We start from the raw sequence: 13402 nt of genomic DNA, 5'->3' as shown, positions 1-13402 counted from the left end.
TGTAATGCCATGGTGATTGGGGGGAGAGACCAAGTCCTGAGGGAAGACAGGGAAGGGGCCAGGCTGTGCTCGATCTCTTTATTTTATGCAAAGGCAGATCCAGGATCTCATTACATCTTCCCAACAGCCCAGGAGGTAGCTATGCTGTGACTCCCATCATATAGACAGTTCCAACGAGGTTAAATAGTTTGCCCCAGGTCACACAATAAGTTGCAGAACTGGGATTTGCACTGGCACCATAATGCTTCCCTTACAGCTGCCAGGCACCTTCCTGCTTGTTTCTGCCCAGCCTGGTTAATGAACGGCCAGGTTGCGCCACGGGGCTCTCTTGGCTGTGGCCCCATAGCTATGCTTCTGCACACTCCTCGATGGTCCTTGGGTGCCAGCAGCCCTGAGTTGCCATCGCTGGTAATTTGTTGTGGATTTGCCTTTGGGGGGTGAAGCAAAGAGGGCCATTGGGGGAGTTGGCAAGGCGGTGCCCAAGAGGCCGTGGGGTGGACGATGAGAGGTAGAAGACCCAGGCAGGTGGGCCGCCCTCACAGGTGCCTGAGCCGTGTGCTCATCTTGGAGTGATATCCCCCAGGCCCAGGGTCAGTCTTTGCTTTGGCAGCACAGACCCCTCAGCTTCCTCAGAGTCCCAGACGGCTGTGGGCTGTGATGTAGCATCAACGATGCAACAATTAATGATGGAAAGAGAAGTTCAAGGAGACACAGCCACAGAGTCAGCTGGATGCTCCGTCTGTCCCCCAGGCACGCACAGCCTTGTCCTCTCAGGCCTGGGTCGCTTCCTGCCCTCAGTCCAGCCTCTACCTCCACCCCCTGTCTCCTCCCTGTGTTCCCTTTGGGGTACAGACTCCACCCTGTGTCTCTTTCCTTGACTGACCGCGGCCCAACCTGAGATGGTTTTTATGTTTTTGCCTTGAACTTTGAGTGCAATAATCGAGTGTTCTATAAAACCCCATAGCACAGCTGTTGGGGCCCAGCCTGGAGGCGACTTGGCAGCCCTGTGTCCTGCATTTTGACCTTGAGTACCCCCCAGGCTCTGTGAGCCCCTGCTGTGTGCTCAGGCCTGACCTGGGCACTGGGAGGACAGCCGCGGGCCGGGGGAGGGATTCCGGGCATCTGGACGCTGGTTCAGTGTTGGCTGTTATGACTGGGACAGGCAGGAAGGGGCACCTTGGTTAAGAGAGGCAGAACATGGGAAGGGGAAGTGGCCAGACCATATGAGAAGAGAACTGACTCCAATCCCTGCAACCGCTGTCCCAGGAAGCCAGGCCAGTCTCACAGCAATTGGCCCTGTCAGTCAGAACTCTGCCGGTGACCAGTGCTTGTCTACCTGGGGCTGGAGGCTGCCCTGCCTGGCAGGTGTAGAGCTACAGACCCCTGAGTCAGCTGTGTCTTCATGTGGAATGTTGGTTTTATCCTGAGGCCAGTGTGTAAGCAGGTGTGTGTGTGTATACCACTGAACTGTCTTATGAACTGAAAATGACAGAGGCAGTGATGGCCAGAGAAGAGGACACCAGGTGAAGGTGATGGTGGCCTTGTCCATGATGGAGGCCCCACGCTCTCTTTCAGCTCAAGGGCCCCAGGAAGGGGAAACCTTAGGAACACCATCTGATGAACATGCTAGTGGCTGGCTTTCCAGGCTGAGGGGCCAGGAGGTGTGAGACCCCGTGGCCTAATGAGAAATGTCCATTTGGTGTGTGCCTGTGGCTCCTGACACAGGGCTCCTAAAGCCCCTGTAATTTCCTGAGTGATAGGGGCACTAGGATAATTTTTTGTTCTAATTCTTGCTCTTTGGGTTCAGATCCTGACACAGTTTCTAAATCCCTTGTAATTTCTTGGGTGACAGGAATGTCTTTTGTTCTAATGTGATAACACTGGGTGGGGCTGGTCACCAGACAGACCAAGGCTTGATTAGTTCTTGGAACTTTTGCCCAGCCTGTATGGCTCAGTGGTTGAACCCATGAACCAGGAGGTCACAACTCGATTCTCTGTAGGAGGTGTGCAGGAGGCAGCTGATCGAGGATTCATGCTCATCATGGATGTTCCTATCTCTCTTCTTCTCTGAAATTAAAAAAAGTATTAAATAAAATAAAATAAAAAATATATATACTAGAGGCCTGGTGCACAAAAATTTGTGCACTCAGGGGGGAGAGTGGGTCCCTCAGCCCGGCCTGTGCCTTCTCGCAGTCTGGGACCCCTCAGGAGATAATGACCTGCTGGCTTAGGCCTGCTCCCAGGTGGCAGAGGGCAGGCCCAATCCCTAGGTGCAGCCCCTGGTCGGGCTCAGAGCAGGGCCGATTGGGGAGTTGGGGCACCGCCCCCTGTCATGCACAGAGCAGGGCTGATCAGGAGGTTGCGATGCCACCCCTAGTCACACTCAGGGTACGGCTGATTGGGGGGTTGGGGCACTGCCCCCTGTCACACTCAAGGCAGGGTCGATAGCGAAGTTGCAGCGCACAGGGGGTTGGGGCGCTGCCCCCTGTCACGCACAGAGTAGGGCCCATCAGGGGGGTTGGGGCTCTATACCCTGTCACACACAGAGCAGGGTCGATCAGGGGGTTGGGGAGCTCCCCCCTGTCACTCACAGAGCAGGGACCATCAGGGGGTTGGGGCACCACCCCCTGTCACACACAGAGCAGAGAGGATCAGGGGGTTGGGGCGCTGCCCTCTATCACCCACAGAGCAGGGCCGATCAGGGGGTTGGGGCACCGCCACTGTCACACTCAGGGCAGGGCCGATGGGGAGGTTATGGCTCTACTCCGTCACACACAGAGCAGGGCCCATTGGTGGGGGGGAGTTGGGGAGCCGCACCCTGTCATCCACAGAGCAGGGCCAATCAGGGGGTTGGGGCACCGCCACTGTCACACTCAGGGCAGGGCCGATGGGGAGGTTATGGCTCTACCCCGTCACACACAGAGCAGGGCCCGTTGGTGGGGGGGAGTTGGGGAGCCGCACCCTGTCATCCACAGAGCAGGGCCAATCAGGGGGTTGGGGCGCCGCCACTGTCACACTCAGGGCAGGACCGATGGGGAGGTTATGGCTCTACCCCGTCACACACAGAGCAGGGCCTGTGGTGGGGGTTGGGGCGCCGCCCTCTATCACCCACAGAGCAGGGCTGATCAGGGGGTTGGGGCGCTGCACCCTGTCACACACAGAGCCGCAGGGCGATCAGGGGGTTGGGGAGCTCCCCCCTATCAGGCACAGAGCAGGGCTGATCAGCGGGTTTGGGCGCTGCCCCCTGTCACGCTGATCCCGGTGCCAGGAGGCATATTACCCTTTTACTATATAGAATAGAGGCCTGGTGCACGGGTGGGGGCTGGCTGGTTTGCCCTGAAGGGTGTCCTGGATCAAGGTGGGGGTCCCCACTGGGGTGCCTGGCCAGTCTGGCTGAGTGGCTGAGGGCCATTTTCAGGCTGGCAGATGACTGAAGCTCCCAACTGCTCCTTTTTTTCTTTTTTCTTTTTTTATTCTGGGCCAGCTCTAGCTCTGAGGCCTTAGCTGCTGAAAGCAGGTTTCTGCCCTTTGTTTACCTTCTGTATTTGATACAATGTTGCGGTCTGGCTGGCTGAAGCCCGGCTGAGTAAAGCAGGTTTCTGGGGTTTTGTTTAGCTTCTATATTTGCAACATAGTTTCTTAGAGTTGCAGCTGAGAGGCCGGCAAGTCAGGCGGGGAACGTTGGAGTCCTCCGTCACTGAAGCAAGCAAGTCTCCCTGTTCGCATCAGCTGCCTGGCTGCCGGCCGCCATCTTGGCTGGCAGTTAATTTGCATATCGTCCTGATTAGCCAATGGGAAGGGTAGCGGAGTGACACAAATTTGCATGTTTCTCTTTTATTAGTATATATATATATATGGAACTTTCAACCCCATTCTTCAGGGTTGATAGTGACTATGTGTTGAAGCTGCCATTAACATCCTTGAACTACAGGATCTGGAGAGCATCCAGGTTGGTGAACATGTGGAGGTGCTGGAAGGGTGGCGTGTCTATAGGGGGCATGTGCCGGGAGCCGGTCCATCCTTGCTGTTTCAAGGGTCCTGGCATATATGGCATACTGTTCTTAATATGTTTGCTCACCTTCTTGGCACTATGTGTTTTAACCAAGGTCTCTGAGAAAGGTTGTTTCCCAGATAGGGATTTTTCCCTGAAGTAAGGGAGGGGATGAAACTCCTTAACTAAGTGCCAGGCGGGTAGTTAATCACTTTAACTACAAACAATCATGCTTAAGCTACGTAATCTTTACTCCCTGGAATGGAGATAAGAAACGCCCTAACCTTTGTAATAGAGATTGATAGGATTGAATCAACTGGTATAAATACAGATGTAACAAGACAGCAAGAGACAGAATTCAGAACACAGAACTTAGGAGACAGAACTTAGAAGAGAGCCAAGAAGACAGAACCTACACAGAACCTACAGACAGAAGAACTTCGCTGGAGAGAACATGGCAAAAGATCCTGGAGAGAACCTGACTACAGAAATATGGCAAGAGAACCTGACTAGAATCTGGTGACCGAACCTGGCTGGAGAACCTAGTGAGGGAACATGGCTACAGAATCTGGCTGGAGAACCTGGACAGAACCTGGCTGGAGAACCTAGCGAGGGAACATGGCCACAGAACCTGGCTGGAGATCCGAAGCAGAACCTCTCTGGAGAGCCAGACCAGAACTTGGCTGGAGATCCTGGCTAGAGATCCTGGCTAGGCTGCTGATCAACTGAACACTGTCTCCGTGTCATTCCTTCTTCGTCGACTCCGTCCACACCTTTGGGGACCCCTGGACCTGCTGGGGTTGGACCCCGGCAGGCATGGAAGCTCCTTGTCCCTTCCCCCATACCTTGCCCTGTACATTTCTCTCACCATTTTGTTTTTTGTAATCCTCACCCAAGGATATGTTTTTATTGATTTTAGAGAGAGAAGAAGAGAGAGAGAGAAACATCAATGTGAGAATCACTTACATTGATTGGTTAATTCCCATATGCACCCCAACCAGGGGTGGAACTCACAACCTACGTATGTGCCCTGACTGGGATTTGAACCCTCAGCCTTTTCATGCATGGAGTGAAGCTCCAACCAACTGAGCCACCCAACCAGGTCCTGGGTCATATCTAATCTAAAAAAAGAAAAATAGGGTAATTAACCGTACCTCCGACACGCTTCCCATTGGCTATTCAGGGCGATATGCAAATTAAATGCCAACAAAGATGGTGGTTAATTTGCATTGTAGGCTCCAAGCGGTGGAGCGAAGCCAAACACCCTGAAGCGGCTAAGCAGCGAGGCCTCCCTGCCCGGGATTGGCGGAGCCGGGAGGCCTCACAGCCCTGGGATGGGCGGAACCACAAGGCCTCCACCAACCTGGGATTGGCGGAGGCCTCACAGCCCGAGGATAGGTGGAACCGCGAGGCCTCACGGACCCGGGATCGGCGGAGCCCCCAGGATTGGTGGAGCCATGGGGTTCACAGCCCCAGGATGGGCGGAGCCGAGAGGCCTGACAGATGGGGCCTGGGAGGCTCTGGCAGGAGCCCAGCCAGAGCGAAGGCCTGGGTCCCAGGTGCCAGAGGAAAACTGGTGCCAGCAGCCAAGGGAAGGGAAGGTCTATTGCACGAACCTCTTGGTGCAACAGGCATCTAGTCATTTATAATAAACCAATGATCTAATAAGTGAATTGTTTTCCTGGGTTCTGTGAGCACTTCTAGCAAATTATTCTACCCAAGGAGAAGTCGTGGGAATCCCTGGAAAGAAATGTGTGGGTAGCCTGGGACCCATTATCTGGGATTGGCATCTGAGGTTGGGGCAGATTGGTGGGACTGAACCCTTAACCTATATATAGGGCCTTCAATAACTCCTGTTGGCGTCAGAATTGAGTTAAATCAGAGGAAACAAAGTCGGTGTCCACAGAGACTGGAAACAGCTTGGTGGGGAAATCCCACAGCTGGTCTGGACTGTGAGTGTTGTAGAGGAGAAACAGAGGTGACTTTCCCTTTTCGGGCCCCGAGGAGGCCCCAGAAGAGCCAGCCGCCCTGGGTCTGAAGGATGAATCAGGTCAGGCAGCCCTGGGGAAGGGCCAGGTGGGGCTGATTGGGTGTGGGGAGGCCCCAGGGCTGGGTCTCAAAGGACCCAGAATCCTGGGGTAAAGAGTCTGGTTCTGGAAGAGTCAGGCACACAGTATGCACTCAATCAATGTGTATTTAATTAATTTTTATTTTGCTCAAAAGTTGACTTTGTTCATAATCAAAATATAAGCTGTGTATAGCATGTTGCTTCACACATTCCCCAGGAAGGTGGAGCCTTCTCCTTCTGGCCAGGAGATTGGAAAGGATTCCTGTCAATGCATTTTATAGGTCTTGTTTTTGCTGGCCTGAAAGAGAAGGTGGGCGTGTCAGACAGGGCCCGGAGCTGGCAATGGGAGGAGGGTATGGGCAGTCAGTTTGGAGGGGCTGCCAGACCTCCAGGCCAATGGAGGGCCCCACTACCTTCTCAGATCTGAACTGTGCCTCCTTAAAACCATCCCCAGCCCTCCCTCTTACTCATACACAGCCCCCACCCCCACCCCCAGCCAGCCCCAGACCTCCCCAGATGCTAATCCCAGTCTTGCTCTGACCTTATTCCAGCAGAAGACACTGATTCCTACGATTCCTACTGCCACGACGCCCATGGCTAGCACAAGCGCAGAGGGCCCATTTGCCAATATTTTCAGACCACTTGTTCCCTATGTGGAGGAAGAAAGGTGAAGGGTGACCTGTGACCCCAGGCTCACCCCGCAGGATAGAGACAATGAGGGGACTAAGGGGCGCAGGGTTCCGGGTGACAGAATGGGTGGAACCAGAGGCAAGAGGAACACTTAAAATGGCCCCATCCACTGAGCTGAGTGGGAAGAATGGGCTTCAAGGCAGATGCTGGCTCTGCTCCACCCTCTGTAGTGAGCAACTGGTGGCCTCAGGATGGCCCTTGGCCCTCTGGGCGCTGCCACCTCATAGGTCATGGGGATGGCACTCTCCACCCCCTGGGCTGGAGGGAGAAAGCAAGTGGCCAGTGGAGCTGCTCACAGGGTGAGCTGGGCACACGGTAGAGGGTACTTCAGGCTCTGGGGGATGTGGCCTTTCTGACTGCCCAGCAGGGGATGGAGGCTGAGGGGTCCCTGTGTAACCAGACAATCAGGGGGTCTGTGCTGCTGTCACTCCCTGAGCCAATTCAGCAGAGCATTTATTCCAATACTGCTGGCAGCGTTGGTGAGCAGCAGGTCATCCACAAACATCTGCTCTGCACCCCACCGTAAGCCAGCTGCTTATATTGGGTAGAAGGACAAAGATTACATGGGGAAGTAGGCAAGAATATGCCAAGTGGGCAGTTTACAGGTCATACAGGCTGGACATTTCCAAAGGCCTGAGCATATGCAAAGGCTGGGGGTCTTCAAAGGGCTGGCAATATGGAAAGGGCTCCAGGCTCTGGTTTCTACAACTAGGCTGTTAATCTTTCCATGATAACAAGCAGCTCCCTGGTGGGGATGATGGGCTGCATTTCCAGGTGAGCTCCCAGCCAGGTCAGAATGTGCCTTCTTTAATCAGAACAAAACAATCACAGTTAACAGAGCATGATTAATACTTATTACAATTTTAGTTGGCCCCCAGTATTCTGTTTCTGCCCCTATTACCTGGGTCCTCTGAAAACTCCTGGCCTGTTGCTTGAGATCTCCCACCCCATGTGCCTTGGGGTCTTAGCCCAGGGAGAAGCAGTGGGCCCTCTTATAGGCCCCGAGTTGTCCTGGGGGAAATGACCAGAGTCCTGTTTTTGTCCCAGTAACTGCTAGCTGGGCATGGCCAGGCCTGGCTGAATCTTACCAGAAAGAGGGCTAATTCAGCACTTTTTCTTTCCATCACCGTCTCAAAAAATCAGAGCTCACACCTGTGGGAAGAACACCCAAGTCACCTTCCCACACACTCCAATCCCCCTAGGGCCTCTGGGATCTGCTCCTCCATGGCGGAAGCCAGGTCCCAACCTCACAGGGATCCTGCCCTGAGGGGATCACCTGGACAACAAGAGACCTGAGGGTTAGTGGCCCTGGAGCCAGGCCCATTCTCTGAGGGTAGAAGGATGGGGACCTACTCTGTGGAGTCCCAGGGCCTGGCTTTGCCTTGGGCTCAGGAGTCTCCTCTGTAGGCCTAAGGGAAGAGCTCACCTACCCCCTCCCCACGCCATCCCCCATTGCCTCTGAGCTCCCTAGCCAGCCTGGGGCTTCCTGTTGTAGGAGATGTGCCTCTATGATTCATCTTCATAGAAAAGAAACAGCCTGTAGCCAGTCAGTTACTGAGTTTTCCCTGAGCAAGCAGGATGTGGCAGGGGAGAGATTATGAGAGCTGTGCACATGGCTGGTAGCACATTTTCCATGAAGATTCCCTAGACCAGTCGTCAGCAAACTCATTAGTCAACAGAGCCAAATATCAACAGTACAACGATTGAAATTTCTTTTGAGAGCCAAATTTTTTAAACTTAAACTAAATAGGTAGGTACATTGTTATTAACTTAATTAGGGTACTACTAAGCTGGCCTTTGCTAAAAATGTCCTCAATCTAGAAAAAACCAAGATGGCGGCATAGGTAAACACCGGAGTTAGCTGCCTCAAACAACCACTTCACAAATACAACTAAAAGATGGAACAGACATCGCCCAGAACCACAGGAAGACTGGCTGAGGGGAAATTCTTCAACTAGAAGGAAAGAGAACAGCATACGAGACTTAGAGGAGGCGCAGCGTGGAAAATACAAAGGTGCGGAGGTACGCACGGAGTGGGCTGGTAGCTGAGGGCGTGGTTGTCGTTTTAATCGGGAGGGAATCTCAGATTCTGAGCTCCAGTTCTGGGCGAGTCTCTAGGGACCCAGACTCAAACGGGAGAAGCGGGACTGTCTGGCATCAGTCGGAAGGTGAGGGCAGCTTTCTCTCCGAGGTTTGCAGCAGTTGCTGGGACTCTGAGAGGCAGAGCCTCTGGGGACAGGACTGAGAGCAGCCATAACTGCTCCCTCCACCCGCTCTGTTGATCCCGTGCGACCCACCCCCCCCCCAAGCCAAATGTAATAATCTGAACAATAAAGATTTACTAAAAATAAAAATAAATAAAATTTAAAAAAAAAATCCTCAATCTGATTGAGGTATGTTCGCCGAGGTCGACCCCTTCCAACTCTCCCATCCACACTCGTCTTGTATACTTGTTTCATCTATCTCCTTTCGTTCATCCTCTCTATATGTCCAAACCATCTCAACATACCTTTCTCAACTCTCAACACTACATCTTCTTTCACTCCACAACGTTTCCTAAAATTAACTTAATAAACTTTAAAGTTTTAAGTCTTAGTTAAACTATAGGTATGTTGAATAAAACTTGATATCATACTTAATAACGATATTATCCTATCTAATACTAGACAAACATGGAAATTGACCATACCTTCGCTACTCCTCCCATTCACTAATGAGCACAATATGAAAATTAACCGCCAACAAAGATGGCGGATAATTTGCATACTGCAGGCAGGGTGGGACAGCGCAGCTGCCAGCACGAGAGCTGCCATCCAGGCCCCCATGTGCGACCCCAGAAGCCGCCTGCCTGCTGCCTGTGATTGGATCCGATCTGGCCACAGGCCAGCCCCAGAAGCTCCAGAAGCCACCCAGAAGCCGGTGATCGGGGGGCGGGGGGGAAGATGGGGGTCCCCTGCCCAGGCCTGACACCTCTGGTGGAGGCGTCAGGCCTGGGCAAGGGGCCAATCCCATGATCGGAGGGTGATGGAAGTCGATGCCTCTGGCCAAGGCGTCATGCCTGGGTGGGGGCAGAGCCAGTGATTGGGGGGAGATGGGGGTCCCCTGCGCAGGCCTGACACTTTGGCAAGAGGCATCAGGCCTGGGCGGGGGGCCAAGCCAGCGATCAGAGGGAGATGGAGGTCCCCTGCCCAGGCCTAAAGCCTGGGCCAGAGGCGTCAGGCCTGGGTGGGGGGCCGATCTGGTGATTGAAGGGTGATGGGGGTCGACGCCTCTGGCTGAGGCATCAGGCCTGGGTGAGGGTGGAGCCAGCAATGGGAGGGAGATGGGAGTCCCCTGTGCAGGCCTGACACCTCTGGCGGAGGCGTCAGGCCTGGGCAAGGGGCTGATCGGTGATAGGAGGGTGATGGGGGTCGAGGCGTCAGGCCTGGGCGAGGGCAGAGCCGGTGACTGGGGGGAGATGGGGGTCCCCTGCCCAGGCCTGAAGCTTGGGCCAGAGGCATCAGGCCTGGGCCAGGGGGGCCAAGCCGGTGATTGGTGTGAACTACAGAGGAAACACCTTTTCTGACCAATCATTGGCTAAGCTCCCTGTATGCCACTGGTAATATTCTTAGAAACTTGGGTGATAAGAATCCAAAAAGGTGATCTAGGGTTTTTCACCACACTCCTGGTGAAAAAAACGAAGGTCTGCTGCTGGAGGGCTAAGAAATGTCATATCCTGCCCTAGCCAGTTTGGCTCAATAGATAATGCCTTGGCCTGCCGATGGCAGGGTCTGGGTTCAGTTCTGACCAAGGGCATGTACCTAGGTTGCAGGCTCCTCCCTGGCCAGGGCCCAGGTCAGGGCTCATGCAGGAGGCAACCAATCAAAGTGTTCCTCTCACTTTGATGTTTCACTCTGTCTTTCCCTTTCTCTTCCACATTCTCTAAAAATCAATGGAAACATATCCTCAGGTGACGATAAAAAATATAATAAAGAAATTATTATTATATGAAAGACACATCTTGAAAATGCCTAAAGAAAGTTGTCATTTTTTCATGGTGAAGGGACTGGAGTCCATGTTGATGAAAAAACCTTGCTGACTGCGGTGACTGGCAGTGCCTGCAGCAGTGGGGTGATGGGGCTGGTGCCTTCCCCTGATCAGCCCAGTCGCCTCCCACAAAGGGAGGCTAGACAGCGGCATAGGCCCACTCCCCAACGGGAGCAGGGAGCGGGCCTAAAACATCACTAAGAAATCTCCCGAGGACTCCCAGTATGTAAGAGGGGGGCAGGCTGGGCTGAGGGACACCGCCCCCCAGTGCACAAATTTTGTGCACCAAGCCCCTAGTTTATTGATAAAATTAAATTCCTTACAATTTACCTTACAATAGCCACAAAACTAAATCATGACAATGACTGACAAACACTAATGTGAACAATGGCCTTGCATCTCCTTGGAAAGTTTGGGTAAGTCAGGTTTGTATGTTGCCCGCACGTGGTATTTTTGGAAGAGCCACACTCAAGGGGCCAAGAGCCGCATGTGGCTTGCGAGCCGCAGTTTACCGACCACTGCCCTACACAAACAGAGCTGGAGACAACTAGAAAAGGCCTCAGCCAATTAAAACAAAGCAAAACAAAACAAAAAAACAATAGGAGACAATAAGACCTAGGCAACCTATGGGATAGAATGTAAACTCCATACACTCAACCAAAGAACTGGAGGAGGGACTTTCACACAAGAGGATAAATATTGCCTGTGCTAGCGAATTCAGGTGAGTCTGCACCAACGGACACCCGCTCTCGAGAAAGTTTTAAAAGTCTCCTTTCGCCAGACTCTGTCTCTGAGTCCGTTATTTGATTTCAGACAGGTGAGCCTTCCCACACTGTCTCCTCACCCACCTTGGGAAACTGTTTTGTGAGGGAACTCCTGAGGCCACCAGCCCAGGCTTTGCCCCACCTCCTGCCCATCCTCTTCAGCCCCTCCAGCTGTACCCCCATACCTAGAAAACCCAGGCTTGGCTCCTGGGCCCTGGGCCCCTCTCCTCTGCTCCCCGGGTCATATGGGGATACTCACCAGCAGCCCCCTCCCCCTTCCCTGTCCACCAGGCTATTTCCTTTGGCTGCTCAGAATTCCTGACACCCCTCCTCCCCCATCTCACTGCTCCCAGATGGACCCATGGATAAGAACCTGCCATGGGACACATCTGGGGAGGACCTGAGGGGGTGGCCATCTGACAGGTGGTAGTGGGATGAGGGGTGGCCCCACTGGGTACAGAGAAAGGAACAGTTGGGGTCCTTGACCCACTGATACTCCCTGCCCAGCTCCCCCCACACATTCCAAGGCCAGGGTGCCGGGTAACCTGGCTCTCACCCTTTGTCCTCAGTTGCCCCTTCTAGAAGGCAAATCTGATTCCTGCCTGCAAATCATGTCCCTGCTGTATCTAGGCCCCCCTTGGCTGAGGCCCCCATTCCCTGAGGCTGAGCCTGCCGCCCTGTTCCAGATAACGAACCCCCTGCTGGACTCCCACATCTTGGTGAGGCAGCTCTCCTAACCTGGACCCCTGCCTGTCCCCGGCTCTTACCTTGAGAAGCAGACCAACCTCCCTCCTCCTGCTCTGGCTGGTCTGACCCAGAAACAGACTTGGGACTTTGCTTCCTGCTCTTCCCCGGTGTGTACCCAGTGGTTTCCCTGAAATCATGTGACTTTTTTTCTGAGGTGATTATGATTCAGTCATTTAGTTTTCCTTTCACTTGCTCTGAAGAAAAAGCAGTTAACACATAGCTTTTTGTGAGTCAACTAAGGACAACTGAGGGTGAGGGACAGAGGAGAAAATCAATGCCTGGGCAGGCTTGCCTCGTGGCTGGTAGAGGAGAAATATAGTTGAAGCCCCACACAGTAGGGGCAGTGCCAGGGGGTGGTGGGGACTGAGGCCAAAGATTCCATAATTCGGAGTCATTTGAAGAGGACCCTGAGCCTGTTGTGCAAACAGAGCTTCAGGTCCAGTCCCTGCCCCACAGTCTGCAGCCCCCATCCCGCACTCAGAATCCCCGGAGCCAACCTTTTTAGCAAAGGCCCTTCCCCTGGACCAGCGGTTCTCAACCTGTGGGTCTCGGCACCTTTGGCAGTGGAACGACCCTTTCACAGGGGTCACCTAAGACCACCCTGCATATCAGATATTTACATTACGATTCATAACAGTAGCAACATTACAGTTTTGAAGTAGCAACGAAAATAATTTTATGGTTGGGTCACAACATGAGGGACTGTATTTAAAGGGCCAGAAGGTTGAGAACCACTGCCTTGGAAGCTCACAGTGTTAGAAATGCTCTCAAGGATGTCGCAGGAATGAGGCAAACACTGGAAACTGGATCAGCAAAGCCATCTACCCCTGCAAAGAAGGGTGTTCTCCCAGCTGGAAATCAAGGGCAAAGCACAGAAAGGGAAGTCTGTTGGCATTGTTTTTCCTGACCCGGGGTCTGCCCTGCCCCTCACTCTGAACTCTGACTTGATTGATCAGGGCTCAGGGCCCGGCTTCCCATTATTGTGTGATTGGCTAATTCAGAGGATGGGAGGGGTAAGACAGAGCCCAAGATGGTGGCCCCCAGGGGAGCTGTAAGTCCTGTGGGCCTAAATGTTGGCTGCCTAAACGGTTCTTTGACAGAAAAGCTTACTTGTTT

At 53.4% G+C, this 13402-nt stretch overlaps 1 long non-coding RNA gene across 2 annotated transcripts; it reads right to left on the bottom strand.

Moving 5' to 3' along the window:
• Window positions 1-6167: 6167 nt before the first annotated feature.
• On the bottom strand, window positions 6168-13167 carry LOC132232996 (uncharacterized). 2 transcript variants are annotated; one of them, XR_009452527.1, is made up of 5 exons: window positions 13038-13167; window positions 12307-12480; window positions 7838-7901; window positions 6601-6708; window positions 6168-6357 (listed from the first exon to the last, which is right to left on the bottom strand). It is a non-coding gene; the product is annotated as an uncharacterized LOC132232996 (long non-coding RNA). The 2 variants fall into 2 exon arrangements; XR_009452526.1 differs by having other exon boundaries at window positions 12307-12413.
• Between the last annotated feature and the right edge of the window lie 235 nt (window positions 13168-13402).

This window comes from Myotis daubentonii, chromosome 4 (genome assembly GCF_963259705.1).
Source record: "Myotis daubentonii chromosome 4, mMyoDau2.1, whole genome shotgun sequence".
NCBI lineage: Eukaryota > Metazoa > Chordata > Mammalia > Chiroptera > Vespertilionidae > Myotis > Myotis daubentonii.
Note: the sequence above shows the minus strand (reverse complement) of the source record. Positions and strands in the feature narration are given on the sequence as shown.